The sequence below is a fragment of the Rhipicephalus microplus genome, chromosome 7, assembly GCF_043290135.1.
Source record: "Rhipicephalus microplus isolate Deutch F79 chromosome 7, USDA_Rmic, whole genome shotgun sequence".
Classification (NCBI taxonomy): domain Eukaryota; kingdom Metazoa; phylum Arthropoda; class Arachnida; order Ixodida; family Ixodidae; genus Rhipicephalus; species Rhipicephalus microplus.
The window spans coordinates 22,815,037-22,838,859 of NC_134706.1; the positions used below are offsets into that span (position 1 = coordinate 22,815,037).

The 23,823-nt window shown below is 46.6% G+C and overlaps 2 long non-coding RNA genes across 3 annotated transcripts in view; one reads left to right on the top strand and one right to left on the bottom strand.

The window, feature by feature from the left end:
- LOC142767342 (uncharacterized) overlaps positions 1-23,823 on the top strand; it is a 36,417-nt gene that overhangs the window by 11,684 nt on the left and 910 nt on the right. The gene's annotated exons all lie outside the window — the stretch shown is intronic.
- LOC142767341 (uncharacterized) lies at positions 7,062-8,702 on the bottom strand. Of its 2 annotated transcripts, XR_012884829.1 has the most exons (4): positions 8,622-8,702; positions 8,454-8,558; positions 8,285-8,398; positions 7,063-7,985 (listed from the first exon to the last, which is right to left on the bottom strand). It is a non-coding gene; the product is annotated as an uncharacterized LOC142767341 (long non-coding RNA). The 2 variants fall into 2 exon arrangements; XR_012884828.1 differs by having other exon boundaries at positions 7,062-7,985; positions 8,285-8,558.

A 23,823-nucleotide genomic window follows, 5' to 3' on the forward strand; every position in this document is an offset into this window, starting at 1 on the left:
ATATCCCACCGGCACCATCTTTGAAGTCAAAATCTAAGACTGGTTACACACTACGACTACTACTACTACTACAAGGGACGAACGGGTGCCGCTTTAAGAGGCTTCGCCCCTAAAACGATTCTGAAAAGGAGAAAAGACAGTGCACAATTTCTTTTCTTCTTACTTTGTAAGAAGAAAAGAAGTTTAGCTGTTTAGCTGTAGGTTAGCTGAAAAGATGTTTAGCTGTACGATGTTTAGCTGTTTGCGAATGCCGCCACGTAAGTGCGGCACTTTGCGTTACGGCTGCACCCCGCCATCTCCAAGCCAAGTATTCCGTGGTGGCCATGCATGGTGCCACAGATCCCGAGGAACGCACTCGTTTGTATCTGGCGGCAAAAGACTAGCGTAATGAAAAAACTAAAAGAACAAAAATTTGGCATCGCTGATTGGTTACAGCAGCTGTGCGACTGCAGTCGTGCGACTGAAAAAATCAGTCAGGAAGCGACAAGCCAAAGCAGTCGCTTTGCGACCATTTGTGACTGTTCGCGACTGTTTGTGACCAGTTTCAAATAGTCGCGCTACCACTGCTAGTATCTTAAAAAGGAATCTTAAAAAACGGTATTTTAAAAAATGAAGAGCGCGTGCCATGCGCGTCCCTCTGGGAGGTGATGAGATGTAGAACTCAAGGTGACGGGTAGGTGCCCCCACCGTGTCGTCTTAGCAAAGCGTTGGAAACACTTTCCTTTTCGTGCAAGCGTTGCATGGTCAGCGCAACGTGATAAACGCTACGGTTCTTATAATTACTTATGTATGCCTTTTCTAGTAAGAGACGCACATACAGAACATTTACGTGTTGTTATTGTGCCTCAGATGCGCACAATAATTGCCTTTAATTTACAATAGCTCTAGTATGAAGGCTAAACCTTGAGCATTATTGATGGCCCCGCCGCGGTGGTCTAGTAGCTAAGGTACTCGGCTGCTGACCCGCAGGTCGCGGGTTCGAATCCCGGCTGCGGCGGCTGCATTTCCGATGGAGGCGGAAATTTTGTAGGCCCGTGTGCTCAGATTTGGGTGCACGTTAAAGAACCCCAGGTGGTTCAAATTTCCGGAGCCCTCCACTACGGCGTCTCTCATAATCATATGGTGGTTTTGGGACGTTAAACCCCACATATCAATCAATCAAATCAATCTTGAGCATTATTGATGGGTGCTGCAGATGGGTTTGGCCATTTGAAGTATCGTTTCATGCCGTTTATGGTATCGTTAAGGGCGGACAAACAAACTAATATACAGACAGACGGACAGAAAGACACACATACAGACCAAAATTTCTGCATCGAAGGTCCACAAGAAAGACTATCGCCTTTAAAATAGTGTGCGCCCAGTATTGTTACATTCGTGTAAGCGTATTCACAATCTCAAAACAGACGCTGATGAATGCTTATTGAATATCCATGGCTGGTAAAGTCGAAGGCAACGTTTCAGATATTTCGCAGTGGCGAGGAGCGGGCTCCTCCCATATCCTGCGCAATGGTGGCGCTGCTGTCACTATTGGATCAGTGAAGGGGGGTTGTCTGCTACCTCTGCATGTGAAAAAGTGGGAACTGGGTTTTCGAATACAAGGATTTTAGCTAAAGCAGCTGTATGGGGGCAGAATGAATACTATTCAGTGATAAATAAGGGCCGCACCTGTACCTAACAACTTTATGAATAATTATGTGCCTGCAATTATTTAGTAGGGTGGTAAGGGGATGGCACACTGGGCCTGTGCCATTCTTCCCCTCCTCCTGCCCCCACCCGCAAAATCTCTCCTGCTAACATTTACACAGGAAAAAAATTGACCCCGTACTGCATGTTACGCTGCAAATGTCATTGAAAGATGACAGCCTTGCGTCTGGAGAGAGAGAACAAAATGTTTATTTGATGTTCTGCGCAAGGAAATCGTTGATTGGCATACCGGATTCGCTGCGTTATAGTGTCTCGAGCGTGCAGCGGAGGTGAACGAGCGCATCAGGGCACATCACACGTGAGACGTGAGCGCTATCTGTCAGTTATCGTGAAAAACGAAGCGCGCGCCCCCTGCGCACCCGTCTCGGAAGTGATAAGGTGTAGAACGCAAGGCGATGGGTAGGTGCCACCCCCGTGTCATCTCAGCAAAGAGTTGGAAACACTAGCCTTTTCGTGTAAGCGTTGCCTGGTCAGCGAAAGAGTCGGCTCGCTGGATTTCGTGCCGACCGGTTGTGCGCCCGCGTGCTCCGCGCGCTTGCGACCTTCGGCGTCATCGTAGCTCTGGCCGACTGGGCTCGCCCTACGTCACTTCCTGTCGCCGACGACCTTCGATGGCAGTGAAGCTCTGACTTACTGGACCTGCTCTACGCCATCTACAGACGCCGATAACATCTCTCGCAAGTGTACCCCGTCCTAGGACTCCAGTGAACGTGCTTCCATCTTTCCTGTCTCTCCTATCCCCTCAGTTTGTTGTTGCTTCTTCTTCCTTTTTTCTATACCTTTACTCCTAACTTTTATATCCCTCCTCACCCCCATCCCTTGTGAGCCCTGTGGCGGTGTCGCTCACTGAAGCAGACAATAACGGGGCTCACTTTTCTCTTCCTTTCTCTTTCTTACGAACCACTACGTGGTCAGCGAAACGTGATAAACGCTACGGTATTTATAGTTCATTATGTATGCCTTTTCTAGTAAGAGACACACATGCAGAATAATTTCGTGTTGTTATAGTGCCTCGGATATGCGGAATAATTGCTTTTTTTAATTGATAATCGCACAAGTATGAACGCTCAGTTTTGACCAATAGTGGTGGGCGCTGCAGATGGGGTCGGCCGTTTGGAGTATCGTTTGGCCAATTCTGTGCCACTTAGAGTATTGTTAGTGGCAGACAAACAGACAAGTGTAAAGACACACAGACAAAAATTTTAGCGTCGAAGGTCCGCAAGAAAGACTATCGTCTTTAAAAGTGACACTCGACCACACTTGCCTGTCTGGCACCCACTTCAGATCATGCAAGGTAGTACATCTAGCCTCAAAAAAAAAAAAAATCTGCCTATGCCTCGGCAATAAATAGCGTTCATCGGCGCCTTGGGTCTGTCCATGTTTATAGGCGAAGGAGCCTTTACACATTGTATGAATTGCGTGTAATACAATATTTAGTATAGACTGCGCTTCTTTTTGAAGCACTAAGAGAAAGAAAATAATAGGCCACAGTGGCAGTGTCGCGTGAACTTGCGCCACAACCCTGCTGTGCTCTATATCAGTGAACTAGCAGGACTCACAGCTGGGACAGCTGACATAAATGGTGTAATGTTTATGCAAAGATGCCTTTCATACAAAACCTCTTTGGATTGTACATAAAATTATCCGAGCCGTTAGGAGAAAGGCTTCAAAGTGGAGAAAGAAAAGTTTAAGAAGAAATAGAATGCAGTGCGATAGAGCACACTCAGAGAGTACTTAAAGAACATTTATTCGGAAAGGCTTTTTCGCAAATTGTATTCAAATATGACGCAATGATCAAGCATAGAGAAATAAAGGTTAAGAGTGGACACTCCCGTAGACCCCAGCGGCCCAATCGACCCTAGCACACCTAGTGGTTGGTGAGAGCAAGTGGCGTGCGCTTCCTGTTTCGGTTTCACTGGCGCAAATTTTGAATTACTTTGCATAACCGACGTTTGGCTATGACGAAAGTTCATGATTTCAGACCACTATTCATAGCCCAAGTGGATAGTTTTTGTAGGTCGTTTTGATTTAGCAATTCCCTGTTTTGTTTTGTTCAGTGGTTCGTGCGAATCGGTAGTGACGTAATTTTTATTTCGATTAAGTTATAATAAAAAGAGATGCAGGTAATGATAATTCACTACGGTTTTATTCATCGCGCTTGTGTTTTTCTTGTGGAACGAGTGATCAATGTATATATCAGTCAAAGAGACAGAGTATCCGTAATGTTTTATTCAAAGGCAAAGTAGAGTCTGAGAATATAAAAAAATTGCCCGCAGCTTCCCTCGGGGGAACACTGAGGAGGATGCGGAGCATATAATTGGTTAACGGGGTGTTAAAGTGCGACTTACTTGGGTCGATGGCTAAATTGGTTAACGTGGTTGTAGGAGGGGGTGTTAAATGAGTGAACACGTACACACGTATGCGAAAGGGCGGCGCTGGTCGAAGGGACGTCGATCATTGTGTTTGTGGATTCGTTGGAATTCATTTCACCGCGACCTTGGACGTCGACTCGCCGTACAAACCAACCGACGAGCGGCAACTGAGCGAGCAAGCGCCGACCTTGAGTATATATACAGCTCGACGGCGCATGCACTGTCAGCTGTTGAATGTTCTCGAAGCGCGACGCCACATGCGCGTCCACTGGAGAATCAGGAGAATTGTAGATGTCGAACGCGGTGTGTAGAGGAGGAAGGGTGCACAGATGGTGGAGGAGTGAAGCACGCGCGGTGTGTAGAGGAGGAAGGGATGCACAGATGGTGGAAGAGTGGGCGACGGCGCGACGGCGCATGCGCGCGCGTCAGCTGTCGAATGTTCGAGAAGCGGTGCGGACGGCGCGGACGGCGCACTACAAGGCGCGAGTATAAGATGCTTCCGCATCTAAAAAGCACAATATGACAAAGGTAGACAACAAATGCATCTCGCCTTACAAATAAATTGTAACAAATACAGAGAGAACACAGACAACGCACACATCGCTAGAGTTGGCAGAAGCCGAGAAGCTGGTGAAGTATGACACACCGGGCCAGTGGGTAAGTAAGGATCTATGGCAAAAACACAGCGCACAATGCTGATGAAGAAGGAAGAAGTGACATATACACAGCAATGAAGTCGCGAATCACGCTTGGGGTCAACCGAAATAATGCATAGAAAAAAAGAGCGCACAGAAACCACACGACACAATATAGCAGAAAGGCAAAGGTGCAGTGTGCTGGCTGTGCTTAAGAACAGCTAGCCCAAAATTAAAAAAAAGCAGACTTGATGCCTGCTTGTCCTCAGAAAGGTAGGGCTTCGCAGCTTGCTCACTACGTGAAAGACAAACTTTATACTACAACACTGGCAAGTCTTGTGGCTCTTCTTATGCGTCGCCTTCATCAAAAACTTAAGAGCCCAAGTGATTTGCGTCTGGGTGTTGCTGTGACGCTTGCGAGCTAAAATAGATTATAGTCATCACTTATCCAGAATTGTGGACATTAATTGGTGTTACGAGAGCGGTATCACAGGGCTAATAAATAGCTGAAGGAAACCACTTTGGCTCATTATTTTTCACAAAGGCTCTACATCGTACGTTATCACTCAAAAGCTATATAAAAATAAAATGGCACCGTCCACAGCCCCATCAAACGCTACAAGTTTGAGTATTCTTTTGAAAATTTTGATGGGCGAGATGAGGAGGTTGATGAGAAGCTAAAATACGAAAAGCGTGATAACGTGAACCGTGCCCACTTCATACTGTGTTCCTTACCCGCTCGAAGACATTTCAACAAGCGGTTTTGTTATCGATATATTACTTGAGCTGGAGAGATAAAGCATACACAGTGACCAAGCGAGCCACAGTAAAGTGTATAGTTTGCCCGCATTTGCTACAAAAATACAGACAGGATACCCAACATTCTTTTTAAGGTTATTCAAATCACTTCGAGCGAATACACAGTGTCTCTTCTCCTCATAGCGGGTAACCTAAACAATGTATGCAACGAAGGAGTGGCTAGTCCAGTTGAGCTGAATATAAGCATATAAGACCATAATGAAGTCTGCTGTAACGAAGTAATAACATAACAAAGCTATTGCAGGATTCGGCTCAACTCGAATACTTTAGTGTAAACCCGCCGCTAATTGCTAACCTTTGAACTTGTCAAGCTGTATGCCTGAGATTGAAGACTGGAACCTAACCCTATCTAAGTTTCGGTTCACAAAACGCACAGGCCAACATAAACGAACCCGGCAAAACATTTTCAGAAACTTCGCGCAACACCCAGCAGAGCAGAAATGAAAATCGCCAACACTTGACAGATGGTGATACAAAACATCGCACACTTTCAGGTGATGTGCAGTGGCCTCAATTATGGCAAGAAAGTGAGATTCAAGTTGTTGTACGTATGCAAAAGCTGCTTCTGATGGCACAGTGAGATTCCCAAAAAGTTTGCTGGGGACGTGGAATGCTTTGAGCATTGTGAAATACTGGTGGGTACCCTTAAGCGTCTCACTGTCGTCTTTCAGTAACTGTGGGCAACTGCAACCGTCACATGCATTCCGAAGGAAGTGTTTGATGAGAAAACCAGCTACATAATATGCAGCGGAGTCATCGATAATATGGGAGTGAACGTTTGTCGCAAGTTCAGAGAGATCGTCTAGAGCGGGAAAGTCGTCAGGCTGTGGCTGTGCACACTCCTCATTATCCACAAGAGACGCACTGGTGAGGGAGAATGGCGAGAGCTGCTCCTGGAGGAGGTCACATTCATCATCCTCGAGATTTCCGTATTCTGACAGCTTGAAGAGTTTTCTTATGCAGATGTGCTTCAGGCCACAAATAAATTGTGCTACATTGGGGTTGGTGTTGCAACCCTGTTTTTGCCTAATGTGGCCAAATATGTTCTCCAGAGGATCCTGTTGAAGCCTGCGTGTTAACAGGTATTCAAAATTGTAATTTTTGGAGAGGTCGTCCCATAGTTGACAAATTGCCTGAATTGTAATTTGCCAACCTACGATGGTTTGTGGTTGACGTCTGCCAACAAACTGCCATGATGCAATCCAGGGAAGCTGGCCTCGGAGGAAGTCAATCAGCTCTGAATCATTTTTCATGATTGCATGCCGCAGCTTTTGCGAAGTTCTTTTTTTACTCGAGCTGTTCAAGGGATCGAAAATCCTGTCCATACGATCACAAAATTGAGCTGTAGTGATGGCCGAGGCAGGCAGCGCCTTCGCATACACCAATGCCGTGATAGCAATCGAAACTGATGCACTGAGGACCTGAGTTGCTCAGCTGACCTTCATATTAGAAAAAGGTTTCTGATGAACGTGCCGTTCAGTCAACTTTGGAGCCAATCACAACATCAACTCATGTGAGGATTGGTAAAGGCTTACAATGTGCAACCAGTTAACGATGTCATCCCCAATGTATAACTTGTGTGCTTGGACATTATTGCGCGTTGTTTTAATTAAATGCGGAACATCAAAAATGTAATATACCCGCTCACCATTAACTTCAAAAAAAGGCTTTGCTACAGTCACTCTTAGTTGGTTAGCGAGACTTACATTTGAACTGCCCTGGTCACAAATGACTGCTTTCACTGCAATATTAATGCTCCTAAGCTCCAAAATGAGTGACACCAGCAAGTTATGCATAACAGATGATGGTGTTGATGTGTGCCCTATAGTAAAAGCAACCGGTTGAACCCACTTTCTCGAAACGCCAACAAGAAGAAAAACCAGTGCTCGATCAGCGATGGTTGAAGTGCGATGAGTGCCATCATCTGTAAAACCCTGGACAACGTCTCTTGCAGCATCATAGTACAAATTCTTTTTGAGTGCTATTTCGTCGAAAACTAAAGCGCACACTCGGTCCCGTTCATTCCAAGCTTGAGTATTTGTTGCAATGAAAGAAAGGATTCCTGGAATTATGCCTGGAGTCATCTTTACATTAGCTAGCCACCTCCTTAATGAACGCCGGGAGGGCAAAGAAAAATATGGAGCCAGAAATCGGTATGCTCGCGGACCTCGGAAGTTTAAGTGAAGAGCAAATTTCTTGAACCACACGGGAAACCGCTTGCTCTTGCGTTTGGGCCTCAAGCGAACATGCGCAGAAAGAAGTTTAAAAACCTCCTCGGTGATGTGCGGTCGGATAACTTCAAGGGCCTTTGAAGTCGATGACGGTGCTTGGTGAGGCTGTCTCCGCAGTCTTTTGATAGTTTTCCGCTGTGCTGCTACTTTGGCTTGCAGATGTTTAATGGTTTGCTTGTACTTCATTGATGGAGACATTGTCGCTGGCACACAGGAACGCACTGCAATAAACAAAAAAATGAATCTAAAAGCGAAGAACAACTAATCCCATACGAGCACTTTCCTCGCTCTTTCAGACCCAAGGTGCACAACTTTCTGTGGTGCAAAGTTTTCGATTCCACCACCTAAAAACAAACCATTCACAATGTTGACAATGCACAAAAAAAAAAAATAAAATCACTGAGAGCCCACCCTTACATTTTGTAAGTGCACACGTAGTGTCCTTTTGAGGATAGTTTCCTCAGAATGTCCTAAACATAAAATAGCACATTAAAAACAGCTGCAATAAAAGCATAGTCACCATTTTTTCTAGGGCACTCAGGTGTGGAGCTGTTGGCGGAGACGTCTTCTGGAGGGTTTTGTGAAGCTTGTTCAGTGCCTCGGACAGTGCTGTCGGAACAATCTTGCGAGCGGCCTGCGGAAGTCTCTATATCAATCCACTCTGGTGTTGAAGTGAACATACAACTTACCGGTCACACAAGTTCCTTTTGTGACAGCTGAATGACTGGTTAAGGTTTTCTCCGGCAAGACGAAGTCAGCGGAAATTCTTTCACCAGCTACAAGGGAGCTGCCACCTGCAGAGGTTTGGTCAACAGTCAATTTCGGTAAAAAAAAAGAAATCGCGACACTGAACGCACCCTGTTCATCGGGGCACCTCAATGTGTGGGAGCCGCTTTTTGAAGCCTCTGCCGCAGGTCCTGAAGAAATGAAATTACGACAATGTATCAGTAAGAGGCTTAAAATAACACAAACTGAAGCTCATCCGCACATTGCAGTGCAGCTTCTGCAGCCATGTCACAGTCACTACTTGAAGCGACGCTCAGAGAACCTGCATATATGTGCAGTTGGTACAAGTTACAAAGCTTGTAGCATGGGGAAACTTAAACAGCTCTTTCAAACGCATAAATTGGTCGAACGTGGAAGAAAAGAGAAGGCACCAACTAGGAAACAAGTAATTTGTGATTTTTGGAATTATCAACAGTGGCAGCTTTCACTGATGAAAGGTATACGTACATGTGCACTCAGGCTTGAAGATAACGTGAAATAGCCCTTTAAAGTCTTTTAAAACAAGTTGCGCAGGTCAAGAGCATCAAAAAACGACAGAAATGTAATGTTGCTGTTAGGAAGGTAATAGCCCACAATTCACAAAATTTAAGACTTTCCAAGTGTTACTTCTATAGTGAGGCTTCTCCATCGGCTACAAAGATCTTCACGGTTAACTGTCGCCACTGATTCAATACAAGTGGCTGCTATTGCACATATTTGAGTTTCAGTCAATCACTTACATGGTGCAGCTGGTTGCACACTGGGAACAGCCATTCTTGTAAGCCTTGTGTGCCCAGGGTCCATAAAACTTTGAGCAGTAAAATGGTCGCTACAAACCCTGTACGTTGCGTACAATAGGCTGGCCGGCTTACTAAGGAGATCATCGCGTCCAGCATACTGCATCCATGCTTTCATCCTGCATTGGCAATGAACTATCAGCTGAAAGGGGAAGTGCTTGAATAGTGATTTTTTATTGTTACCGTCACTGAGCAAGTACGAACAGTAAGCCTAAAGACATGCAAACCATACAAAAGCTTTAACACACCTGCCGTCCCGTGGTATGCGGAAGAAACTCGTCCCAGGCTTCTTGTGGGTTCTGCCATTGTTGAAGCACCACGATACACAGCAGTAGCTGCCGCAGCTTGGACCGCCGGACGGCATGGCGTCAGCGCGGTCTGAAAATGTTAGTAAGTGGAGGCTTCGCTGTCAAATTACGAAAAAGATATGTGCACGTCATAAGTGTACCAACAAACCCCTTTGAATGATTAGCTAATCGATGCACAATACAAAACCAGTGATACATCTCTGACCCATAAAACTCTGACTTGCAAAGATATACGTCAAGACCACGTACAAAGATCTTCAGAAGTTTCCATGCCGCTATCCCTTGTAATGCAATGGTATCGCGGCCTGGGAGCTTTAGAACACCTTCGTACGTACGCAGTATCAGCAGTACCTTGGGAAGAAAAATCGTAGTTGAAATTTATGCGGTAAAATTATATTGGAAACGTCAAAAAAAATTTGTGAGCAGCTTGCACTAGTGGCGCAAGGATAGCGAAAAAACGAAGATGATGGCCACTTGGCTAGTCCAGATTTGCCTCCGGCACACCATTCGTGTTCCGAGCCTTCGGGAAACGCGTCGTGAAGCATGCGAGGCCCAGCGAATGTTTCTCAATATTTTGCACCGAGCCTATGACCTAGCTGCCCAGCTACGCTCAGCGCACAGACGCTCGCGTCCGTGGCAGACGCAGCACGCGTCGCCTCGGCTTGACGCCGTGCCGCCTTTGCTATACTGCATACGTTGCACAATGTTCCCGTCTAGCCGCCGCATAGAGCCACAAACTTTCTTTTTAGCGAACCTCCCAGTCCTTACAAGCTTCAGAAAAAGGTTACAACTGCGTGTATGAGACGCCACGTAAGAAACAAACTCGCACACTCGAAGCGCAACGTGTGTGTGTGCATCTTTCTATGTTTGTTGCATGGTGTCTTATTCGCGCAAGTGTAACCGTTTTCTGAAAAAATGACCCAACAAGACCAACAACATGTCATTCAACAAGCTTCGCTTGAAAACGTGCCTCACCTGTTATCTCACGCACGAAAACGCCGACGCAGCCGACGTTGACGAAAGCGACGAAAGCTTCTCGCTGTCAGTCATGCATGGGCTTGTCGCTGGTTAGATGGTGTTTATGACAGTACGGCTGAAGAAAAATAATCGCGTAAGGTGTGTTGAATAAATTGTTTTTATGTATAAATAACATACCAAATTTGGGCGTACAATTATTATTTTGTAAAAACAATTTTGTTGCATTGATTATAACTGTTTTTTTTTGCGCTTGCGCTCTCTGACGTTTGGTGAGAGCACTAGTTCGTTACGTAGTCGTGACGCACTTCCTGAGGCCAGGTTTCGCGGAGTGTCCGCTCTTGTCTTCTTCTTTCTCTATGGATCAAGTATGCTTGAGTCATTTGGCAGTTTAACGTAGGAAACATGCCGACCTTCAGCGCGCTGGGCTGTCGAAGGGACTATTCCTCTGATGTAAATACTGACGATCGGTGGCACATCTTCGCAGTCCCAAAGACCTTGCTCTTCTCAAGGCCTGGACATCTGCTATTTCATGAAACGCCTACCAGGTTACAATGATGACCTACATTGGCCATCTAAATTTCGAATCCGAGGATCGTTTCCGCCCACCTTGCTACGAGCACATCGTAGGCGGAAACATTGTCAAAAAACACAGGGTAGGTGGAAACTTAAGCCCAGTTCCCTTGCTTAACTTTTCCCGAATATTCCGGCACACTTGTCTAAACCACCAGCAGTGAAGCGCGAAAGAAAATTGCCGAAACTTAAGAGAAGAATTTTAAGGGCCGTGTGTCAGCAAACGGTAGCGATGAGTCTGACGTTCACACGAAGAACAGCGATGTTGACAAAGCTACTGGCGTCTCCTCCAATCCAGAGCTGTGGCCAGAAGTATTAGGTTGGTTACTTGCATTACAAGTCCAAACATTGTTTCAATCCTGAAATCTCGAGCTTATCTAAGAAGTTGTTTCTTTCAAGGTTGTTCGAAAAAAAGGTGTGGTCGAAATCGACAAGGCTGTGGTAGTAACAAAATACTTTACCGTTGTCCTCAGTTCTAAAGGAAAGCTTGTTTCCCCTTGTGCACACAGCGCACATGATACGGGAAACCAGCTGAAACTCACGAGCTTGCAGAGTTGTGCTGATCACACCTAAAAAAATAAAGCACGGGCTGTCATAACAGCTTATTTCCTTTCATTTCAACCAGAACACCAGCCCTAAATATTCGACAGGTGTGTGGATGAGCACTAAGTGTTTTGGGATGTCCCGGGAAGACTTATGTCCACCATGCAAGAGCACAAGGTAGCATGAGCGAGCACGGTAAAAAAAATGGAATGTACAGAACCAACAAGACTTCACCAAAAACTACTCTCAAGTACTAAATAGCTAAAGAAGACGTTCATTAGGGAAACGGTTCTCAAAGCAAAAGCGAAGAACGACATTCGGAAAATGAAAACAGAGCTTTGGATTAGCAAAGTGTCTACCATTCAAGTGAACAAACTCATGACCGGCCTTGCTCCAGCAGAACAGCTGATGCTGCCAAGCGAGGCCTTACTGAACCCAAATTTGGAAGGCATTCCCTTATAAATATTGTAACGCGCGAGGATGTCGGCCGAGGCAGTATGTTCCCCTTTGACATCAGCCTATAAGCAGCAGCGCTCGATATTTAAAGGAGCAGGCAAGTAATCATCCGCTCGGGGTCCTAAGGCTACTTTCCCGCTGACTTCGCTTCTGAAGCTTTCAGCGCAAGACGCAAAGCAAGTTTTAAAAACAAAACAACTTCTTTCTGGATAAGCTTGACATTCCAGGATTAAAACTCTGTTGTAATGCAGAGAACCAAGCTGCCACTCTTGGACACAACTCTGGATCGCCACCACTTGCCGACACACGACCATTGAAATTAACAGTTTTCCAAGTTTCAGGGCTTTTGTTTTGCGTTATAATGCCCCACCTTAGCCAAGGACGCAAGAATATAAGGCGAAAATTGAGGAACAGCACTGAGCTTAAGTGTCCACCTACCACGTAGAATTTTGACAACGTTCTTGTCTACTTCGTACTCATAGCAATGAATTAGGCTCTCGCATTTGAAATATAGATCACGAATGTACTACTTGACTGTCACCTCAAAAGCTTCTTGTAGAATAGCAGCGCTCCAGGCCTTCAGAGCTGCAGGGTCGTTTGGGGCATTGAAGAAGTGCCGCCGATATCAAGTAATTTCCTCGGAGGCGGGGCCACTTTTGACTGCCTGGCGCGCTGCGGGCCGGCATGTTTTATGTTAACCTGTGATTCACTCAAAGCAGCTTTATTGACGGTTAACATGTGAAATACAATTTTCGCTAACCAAACTCCAACCTTCAAGCTCCCACCACTGTGGTCTAAGCAAGCGAACACAAAAAGAAACAAAAGATTTGGCACCATATCTGCATGTTACACTGCAAATGTCGTCGCAAAACGATAGTCTTGCATCTGGAGAGAGTGAACAAAAAGTTTATTAGATGTTCTGCGCAAAAAAAGCGGTGCAGTGGTATTCTGAAGGCGCTGCGTTATAGCGCCTCGAGCGTGCAGCTGAGGCAAACGAGCGTATCAAGTCACGTCCCACATAAGACATGAGCGCTATGTATATATGTGTTATTTATCCTGGAAAATGGGGCGCGCGCCGTGTGCGCTCGTCTCTGAGGTGATATGATGTAGAAAGAAAAGAGACGGATAGGTTTCACCACCGTGTCGTCTTTGCAAAGCGTTGGAAACACTTGCTGTTTCGCGCAAGCGTGGCATGGCCAGCACAGCGTTATAAAGGCCGCGATCATTAAAATTACTTAATGTATGCCTTTTCTAGTGAAAAATACACATTCATAATATTGACATGTTGTTATGGTGCTTCAGATATGCGCAATATTTGCCTTTTAATTGCCTATCGCACAAGTATGAATGCTGAACCTTGAGCAGTAATGGTGGGTGCTGCGGATGTGGTCGGCTGTTTGAAGTATCGTTTGGTCACTTTGGTGCCGTTTAAGGTACGGTTAAGAGTGGACAAACACACAAATGTACAAACAGACAGACAGACAGACCAAAATTTTTGCGTCGAAAGTCCCCAAAAAAGATTATAGTCTTTTCAAAAATTGGCCCTGTATCTGCAATTAACCTGCAAATGTCGCCGAAAGACGATAGTTTTGCGTGTGGAGAGAGTGAACAAAACATTTATTTGATGTTCTGCTCAATAAAATCGGTGAATGGTATTCTGGAGGCGCTGCGTTAGAGTGCCTCAAGCGTGCAACGGAGGTGAACGAGTGCATTAAGTCACGTTACACGTGAGACATGACCGCCATCTAGGTGTTTTTTTTTTCAAAACAAAGCGTGTGGCTCTGAGACGGGTGTGCGCACTCGCCTCAGAGGTGATAAGGTGTAGAACGCAGGGCGACGGGTAGGTGACACCACCGTCTCGTTTTAGCAAAGCTTTGGAAACACGTGCCTTTCCGTGCAAGCATTTGATGGTCAGCACAGCGTGATACGCGCTACGGTCCATAAAATGCCTATGTATGCCTTTTCTAGTAGAAGGCGCACATGCAGAATATACGTTTCGTTATGGTGCCCCAGACACGCACAATATTTGCTTTTTAGTCGACCATTGCACAAGTATGAACGCTGAATCTTGAGCAACATAGGTGGGCGCTGGATGGGGTCGGCCGTTTCTAATACACGATACTGTTAAATGTGGACAGACAAACGAACAGACAGATAGACAGACCAAAACGTTTGCGTCGAAGGTCCCCAACAAAGACTATCGTCTTTAAAAAACCCTTCAACGCAGCTACGGCCACTGGCGAGTAGCAGTGGAGGCGGCTCGATCGCGACGCTACGCCAGCGCCACCCTCGAAGCGGATACGAGTTGGTGCCGCCTATGGAGCAGTCTTTTAAAACACAGAGTATCTAAAAACGTTAGTGTAAAATGATCTCGCACCCAGTCCTGACGTTACTTAACACACTGGAGTGGTTGGATATCACAGTCATTAACACTAAAAAGGCTACTTTCTCCACTACGCAATTTCAGATGTTTCTACTTGCTGTTGGGCACTTCAAACGTGTCGATTGTGGAAAGGAAATGGCTCCGCATTCTATTCTTTATTGGTTACCGTTGCTAAAATGAATTAAAAATATTTCAAGGTTTTGTGTCGAAGCTACGATGATTCACTCTCGTAATGAGGGCAGTATTCCATGTAGTAACACTAATTGTAGTATTGTTTCTTTTTGTCCTTCAATTCCGCCGAAAGGTTCCCACGCGAGAACGTATGCCTTGCTAAAGAGTACTACACGAGCAAAGTTAGTTTTCATCTCCGGTTGATTACGGGGACCTTGTACACTCGATCGTACACTCGTGTTTCTTGTTCTCTGTCTCTGTTTCTTATTTCCCCCAACAATGGTGATTGATTCTCCATACGAACTAACCCAACTCTCAGTTTTCACACCAGAGTAAAAAAAAAAGCCAAAAAAATGTTGAAGTTGCAGCCAACGTGAAAGCTGCAGGATGTGCGGCTCAGTTATTACCCATTCTTTGGTGGCGCTGCCATTCACTAGCAAGCGCGACATGGAAGCGTGCCCACGGGATGAGCACTGACTCGCGATGAAAAGTTTATTCGAAAAGGCCATACAGTGACAGAAATCGAAACCTAGCGAAGCAACACAAGTGGTCGTCAGAGCATCTGAAGTGAGCAAAAACCGGCGTTATAAATGTGCAGCCTGCTCGGCATCCATGGCAGAAAGAAGGCCCTCACTTGTGGCGTAATTGCACCCTGTCTTTCCTATTTACTCTCTCATCCCGTTGGAAGCTTCGTCGGCAGGAATCTATTGCTCGCGCCTTGTCCTGCGGTGGCGACCAGAGTGTACAACAATGTTGCACTTCTCTCTTCTACAGTCGCCGCTCGAGGTCGCTTTTCTAGTCACCCCTCCAATAATTCTAAGAATGCACACTAGATGGGGCACCGCCACCCAAGACAGCGGTTTTCAATGGCCCGAGTCTCGTCTCTTCACGACTACTAGTTGCTTCGTAGGTACAACATCACGTGACAAGTTCCTATGATGAGTGTTACACACGAATACCAATATCCCCCAAAGCTCCTTCATCTTCCTGCTCTTAATCCCGTTGCATGACACCTGACAGTTGCACGTCTGCCATTTAAAACCTTTAGGCATTTGACTCATGGCAGCGGTCAGTATGGCTTGAAGGGCAGGTGGTTAATGTGCTAATCTACATGGCCGACACTGCTTAGTGCCGGCGGCGGAGCGTGCAAAACAACGCTGTCTTTGGCGAACACACCATGCAATGGCTCGTCAACAAGTTTTCTTACAACAATTATCTCGCCTAAAAATGCCCCGTCCATCTCCGACCAAGCTACTCTAACATAATTCACTCTCTGATTTTCACAACAAAAACTGCAATGAGATCACAACTCAGGTCACGCGCCACCATAGTGCTCCACCACCACCAGTGTTCGCAACCACATCGCACAAAATTAGAAAAAAAACTTAGTACTAATAACACAGTGCGGCTCGAACCCAAGTTTGCTAGGTGCCAGACCAGTGTTCTCCCACTTAGCCACGCCGCAGCTTGGGACCTGTTGGTACAGATGCCTTGGGCAGGCTTCATGTCAGGAAAGCCATCACGTTATCAAGACAAATGAAGCGTCTTAAAACAGTGAAACAACAGCTACTCATCGCACAATGCGAATAGCGTAAGGTCCGGGTCGTTGAATGATCCAACCCATTAGAAAATTTTGCTCTTGTTCACTTCTTAGCTGTAGCGCATACCCTCTTCAGACATAATTCCTCATCGTCGTCAGCCACTGCATGAACAATTGGCACAAAATGATTTGCAAAAGGAAGGAAAGAAAGGAAAAACTTTATTCGAAAGGGTTTGGGACAGGGGTCATGAGCTTGATGGGTGGGGCCCCAAGTCCAGGGCTCCACTGGCTGCCGCCGTCTGTCTGACGTGCCGCAGAAGTGCAAGCTGCACCTCTGGGTCAGAGCTGGCGAGCTGTGCCTCCCATTGCTCGAAAGTATTACAAAGCTTGTACTGACCTAAAAAGGTATCTAAATTTGGTGGTCGTTTTAGGCATCCCCACGAAATGTGCTGGAGCGATGGCGAGCCGCCACACCACGGACAAGCACGCCCATACAGCGTTGGCAAAATTTTGTGTAACCTTTGAAGATTGGGAAAGACTTTCGTTTAAATTCGGCGGAGGTGAATCGCGTCCTCCCCTTCTAATGATTTGTGGGGGGCGCTGTATTTTTGTCGCATGCCTCGCTGGTTAGCAAGAATTTCGCGAGGGGCCATTCTGGATGGGTCATTATCCTCCTCGATACCTTCCTCCTGGAGTGTTTAAAAAGATTGAATGTGCTGTCGAAGCTCTGCTCGGTTCGTGAGCCCTCGAGCACAAGCGTCAGCACTTTCGTTCCCCTCCAGGCCTGCGTGTCCTGGACACCAGATCAGTCTGTATTTGTTCGTCAAGCTCCCGCCTAAGAACTTGCTTATATTTTTCGGAAGGCGGCCTCTTAAAAAGAAACGGCACGCTTCCTGCGAGTCGGAAATGATAGTTGTTTGCGGTTCATCTCTTTGTTCCTGCGCTTTGATTGCAAGGGCAATGGCAAAGCATTCCGTCTTGGCGATCGAGGACGTGTAGAGTGATGCACATGTCACCATGCAGTTGTCGTTGCTAAGTACCGATGCAACTGACTGTTTAAAATTGTACCTTGAAGCGTCCACATACAAAACATTTGATTTGTTTTTGAATGTTTTTCGGAGCCATCGCACTCTCTCCTCTCTGCGCTTTCTGTTTGTTTTTACTTCCATGTTCTTGGGCAGCGGCGAGATCGAGATCTTGCTGCGGCCGGGATCCGGAATTTCTACAAGAACCTCGTCCATGTTCTGGGGGTATGGCGGAAAGCCCACCCCAGAAAGTATCTCTCTCCCCGCTTTCGTTTGACTTAGACGATTTCTCTGCGCAGTCAGTACCGCTGTCTTTAGCTCAGGGTATGTATTATATATACCGAGGTCCAAAAGCGTTTGGGTTGGTTTGCTTACCGGTAGCCCTATGGCCACTTTGTAGGCGCCCCTAATTATAGACTCGATGGTTTCTTCTTCTGATTTGTTTAACACGTGGAAAGGTAGACTATACGTAACCTTATACAGTACAAGTGCCTGTACTAATCTAATTGTGTCTCCTTACTTCATGCCCTGTTTGTGGTATGTTATTCTATGGATCATTCGTGCAACTTGTTTCGTGGCTGATTTTAATATGTTTATTGTATGATTCGCTCGTCCATTACTTTGAACCCAGTAACCTAGAATACGTGCGACGGTCACCTCACGTACTTTGACACCTTCAATGTTTATGTCAATGCTTCCGTTACTTTTGTATCTTTTTCCATGTACCCTGATAATTTCAGATTTTTTTGGGGCACAGCTGAGCCCGCTTGCCTTCGCAGAGTTTTCAATTGCTGTTGCAGCCTCTTGAAGTGTCTGCTCTTTGTTAGCTAGAGATCCACGCGTTGCCCATAGGGTGATATCATCCGCATAGAGAGTGTATCCTAACTCCATCCAGCTCTGGATGGAGTGCGGAACTCCATCCATAGCTCGCGTGAGTCCTAACATGGCGATATTAAAGAGCAGGGGAGAGTGGATGGCTCCTTGAGGAGTACCTTTGTTTGGCATCTCAAAAGCGTCTGACGTGACTTGTGCTACGCTTATCGAAGCCCGCCTTTCTGTGAGGAATGCCTTGATGTAATTGTAGGTGTTTGTCCCACATCCCATGTTGTTTAATTCTGTTAGGATGGCCTTATGCGAGATATTGTCGAATGCTCCTTTTAAATCAAGGCCTAGTATTAAATGTTCTCTTCCTGTAGGTATATAGCTCAAAACTTCCTCTTGTAATAGGAGAAATGCGTCTTGAGTGGAGAGGCCATTGCGGAAACACAGCATAGTGGCTGGAAAAAGGCCGTTGTCCTCCATGGAGTTTTGGAGCCGATTATGAATAACCCTTTCGAAAAGCTTTCCCATGCATGTCGTCAAAGATATTGGCCTGAGTGCCTGCAGGGATGGCTTCTTCCCGGGTTTCGGTATCGTAATAATTTTGGCTACTTTCCATTCCTCGGATATCTTCCTTTTGAGCCAATGGTTGTCATTAAAATGGTTTGTCAGTGCCTCTATAACCTTATCGCTGAGGTTCCTTATCATTGCATTTGTGATTTGATCTGAACCAGGGGCAGAATTTCTTTTGGTTGCTTGGGCAGCCGCAAAGACCTCTTCCGTGGTGATTGGGGCGTCGAGTCTATCGTTTTTCGCACCAGTGTACTGCATTTCAATACTGCAACTATCGGTATTCTCTCCTATGTATCTGTCCTTAAGTGCTTGTATTAATTCCTCCTCTGTGCCCGGAAAATCATGCATTATTCGTTGTAGTGTTCTGTTCGAGGCCGATTTTGATTTTTCTGGGTCAAGCATGTTCCTTAGGATGGCCCAAGTTTTGCAGTGCTCAGAGTGTCCTGTAGTGAACTGCAGAACTGGATCCATCCCTCAATTGCAATTTTGTTAGCGTATTGATTTGCCTCTTCTCCTAAAGCAGCGATTTTGCAGAGAAGGTACCGGTTGAGTCGCTGGTTTTTCCACCTTTTCAGCATACGGCGCCTGCTCTCCCACAGGTGGAGCAGGTGCCTGTCGAATGCAGGAGTCTCTGCTGTTCTTGCGATACGTTTTGATGTTTGTTTGTGAACTGAGATTATGTACTCTGACCATTCCCCAATCGACTCCGTTACAGAGTCGGGTGAGGGATCACGTCGTCTGTATCTTTCCCAGTCAGTGATCACCACGTCTCCTATGACCCTGCGTAGTTTTGGAGTTGAGAGGGAAATACCGATTATGTAGTGATCGCTGCCGAGATTCTCTTCCAGGTTTGTCAAGGTAGCGTCGTTAACATTACGTGTGAATGTCAGATCTGGGAACGTGTCTCGACTTACGCTGTTACCCTGCCTTGTAGGTGTTGTGGGTAGAGTAATTAAGCTCAGTCCTACTTTGGATACGGCGTGTTCGAGACGTGTTCCTTTAGGGGAATCTTTCGAATAACCCCATGTGGTACTGGGTGCGTTAAAGTCGCCCAATACCACAAGTCGATATTTCGCCCCTGCAATACCGACGACATTTTAGATGCGGAGCATCTTATACTCGCGCCTTGTAGTGCGCCGTCCGCACCGCTTCTCGAACATTCGACAGCTGACGCGCGCGCATGCGCCGTCGCGCCGTCGCCCACTCTTCCACCATCTGTGCATCCCTTCCTCCTCTACACACCGCGCGCGCTTCACTCCTCCACCATCTGTGCACCCTTCCTCCTCTACACACCGCGTTCGACATCTACAATTCTCCTGATTCTCCAGTGGACGCGCATGTGGCGTCGCGCTTCGAGAACATTCAACAGCCGACAGTGCATGCGCCGTAGCGCTGTATATAAACTCAAGGTCGGCGCTCGCTCGCTCAGTTGCCGCTCGTCGGTTGGTTTGTACGGCGCGTCGACGTCCAAGGTCGCGGTGAAATGAATTCCAACGAATCCACAAACACAATGATCGACGTCCCTTCGACCAGCGCCGCCCTTTCGCATACGTGTGTACGTGTTCACTCATTTAACACCCCCTCCTACAACCACGTTAACCAATTTAACCATCGACCCAAGTAAGTCGCAATTTAACACCCCATTTCACAACCACGTTAACCAATTTAGCCATCGACCCAAGTAAGTCGCACTTTAACACCCCTTTAACCAATTATATGGTCCGCATCCTCCTCAGTGTTCCCCCGAGGGAAGCTGCGGGCAATTTTTTTTAAGCAGTGCACCAAAGTCCTCGTGTTTCTCTTTGGGAGGGCTGTATATATTTATTATTACGGTTTTCACTTTGCCTCTCTTCAGAGGAAGAAATGATTATCTGATGATTTATCCGAAGACTTTCTATGTGCTCAACCTTTGCTGCAATACTTTTGCTAACCAGTGAGGCTACGCGGGGATAATTTGGGTCTTGCAAACAAAAATATCAATGCAGTTTGTTCATCGTGGGCCCAACCTCCTGCAGGCATATTATGTCTGGCTGAATTGGTACCGAGTTTATGTAATTTTGGAGTGCTGTGGCACGCTTGTGAAAAGTGCGACAGCTCCACTGCCGAATCTCTAAATGTTTTACACTTTTTATATTATTTTTGGCTACGCTGCATGGTCGTATCCATGCTGTCGCGGCCCACTTTGGATGGTTTATCAATACCTGGGGCGGACATGGAGCGTTTGTTTAGTGCCCTCTGCAAGCCTACCACAGCATCGTTAACATACTGCCTCTGAATTTTCAGTTCTTCTACGACACACGTTTTCATTTCCGCCATGAAATCACCTAGAAGTTTATGTAAAGTAGCCATGCTTTTCCTGTTTGCTTGAACCTGCGTCTGCACTCGCTTTACTGGTTCACTGCTTCCTGATTGATTAGCGAACGAGTCTTTGTTTATCGTTTCCGCGCTCGTTTCTGCACTATCCTTCATGTGGGCTAGACGCTCTCGCGCCTCTTTGTTGCCCATGGTGGGGTTGCCTATCGACCCTGGGTTTTGTATTTTTTTAATTGCATTTTTTAATTTGATTTCCATTGACGAGATGGCCATTTTATACTCTTTCCTCTCCGCAGCCATTTGATTTCTAAGCTGTTTAATTTCTTGTGTTAATCTTTTGTTCTCCTCTAGAATTTTCCTTTACTGTGGGCTATCAGTTGCAGGAACATTGGGAGGCACTGGACTCGCCCAGCTCACCTTGTTTGGTTGGTTGTTTTGTACGTCCTGCGTACTAAGGCCAGTGGTTGCTGCTACTGCTTCTTCTTTCCTGGCATGGGTGGAGCTTGTTTCCAAGCTGCTGTTTGGTGTTTTCTTCAAGTTTGGCTTGCCAGGGGCCTCCACAGGCTTGCTAATATTCCGCTGTTGCGGGGTCTTTGATGATGATCTCGATCTTGATCGTGATCTGGAGCTGGATCTAGATGCCTGCCGCGTCTGGAGCGTCGCTTCCTCTCGGTCTGAGCTGAACCAACGAGGAGGTTTCTGCTGGTGTTGCTCAAATCGCGGGAAATCCTTCTCGGCGTAGGTACACTCTGTTTGTCTTCGAGGCGTCTCGACTCGTGATTTTCGGGGGGGGGGGGGGGCACCATTTTCAGTTTCTTTTTGCATGATTTGTCTCCTGTAGCGTGCTCTTCACCGCATATGGCGCAGTTAGGGCACATTCATGTTCCTGAGTAGGATCACACGTCCCACACTTGGAGCACACATTGGCGTTCGGAGTCGGGCACACGTCGGTTCGGTGTCCAGTTGATCGACAAATCTTGCAAACCTGTACGGTAGGCTTGTATGGATAACAGATTGCCTCTGCACCCATAAAATAGACACACCTGGGGAGCACGTCACCCGTAAAAGTTATTATTGCTGACTTCGAAGAGCCCAGCATTCTGGCTCTCTCTATCTTCACCCCTTGTGTCTGTATTCGTAGGTTTGCCATCAGGTTGGCCTGAGTGGTTCCGGGTGGTAGTCCGTGAACGATGCCTCGCAGCACGTCTTCTGGGTCGGCCACGTACGCATTGAAGGGTTGAATCCGTCCTCTGATTTTCAATTGGTTGATCTCTCTCAGCCTGCCCGCCACTTGTTCGTGTGGCGTGGACAATATTATTATGTTCGATCCGGGGTGAACCCGCAGCAAAAAACTTTCACCTCCAAAGCTGTTCCGGCAGGCTTCTATCACTGCCATAGAGAGCTCGGATCCAAATAGATTTTTCGCTGTGAGGCCCTTGTGTGGTCTCAGGATAACCTTTATGTCTTGCTTTGGAAGGGCGTCGGTCCTCGGCGTTTTCTGCGCTGGAAATCCCGCTTGACTTGGCTGTCCCGTGCTGCGTCGGCAAGTGGATGGCCTGCTGACTTTTCATTTTTCTTCTCTAGTCCCTTCTCGCGTTCTTTCTGGCTTTTTCAAGGTTCTTTTTTCTTCTGCGTGAAAGGACGGTATGCCAGCTGTCCCCCGTCCTAGTAAGAGCCAGACCCGCGTCGTCATCGTTCTTGTTATCGAGAGACGCGGCGCTGGGCGCTCGCGCGTCGTTACTTGGTTCCTCATTTGCCGAGACGCTACTCGCGTCGCTCGGTTGATTCTCCGACACCAGACATGCGCCGGGAGGGTGTTTGTCAACGTCAATGTAGACGAATTTCTAGGCATCCTTATGCATGCATGTTCAATAGAAACAGGGGAATGGGCCGACCTCCGTTTTCCTCTGCGCAAGACGCATAGTCCGAAAAGGAGGTTAAATGGCACTCACCATTGACTTCTAACTCGGTCAGAAAATGTCGGAGAAAGCCGGTCGAATAGTGGTGAGCCAGTCGACGCACCCGTCGCCGCACCGCGCCCGGCTTAGCGTCCCGGCGCCGCCGACCGAAGCCGGTGACACGATAAGCTGCGTTCGTGCACGTCGTATCTTCAAACGTTAATAATTTCTCGTGAAGCTGATCCAGGTCCCAGATTTTGGTGTCCTGCAAATCCTCGCAACTTCACGGAAAAGATGGCGCACTTTTCAAGTAGACTTGAATGAAATTTCCGCCTGAAAGCGTTTCATAAAGCGGAGAGCGATGTGAGCACGTCCTCACCGCCCCACGCCACCTAGCGGATCATTTTTTGAGAGTCACGCGCTCTAAAAACAGCCCAGAGAGGACTATGGCGGCGCCTAGGGGTCTACAGTGCCGACCAAAAACCGTCGTCAAAACGCCGGCGCGCGCTTTCTTTCAAAAAAATGATTTGCAAGTGTTTAGCGGATAACACGCTTCTCAGAAGAATGACGAAAAGTAGCATATCGAATTCTGGCCTTTTACCCAAAACATTTAAAGATGATAGTTTTTCTTGGGGACCTTCGACGCAGAAATTTTTGTCTGTCTGTCAGTTTTGTGTGTTTGTTCACCCTTAACGGTACCCCAAATGGCAGCAAATTGACCAAACGATACTCCAAACGACCGACCCCATCCGCAGCGCCCACCAATATTGCTCAAGGTTCAGCATTCATACTTGTGCGATTGTCTAATAAAAATCAATCATTGCGCATATCTGAGGCAACATAACAACAGGTCAATATTATGTATGTGTGTTTTTTAACGAAAAGGCATACATAAGTAATTTTAAGTCTCGTAATCTTTA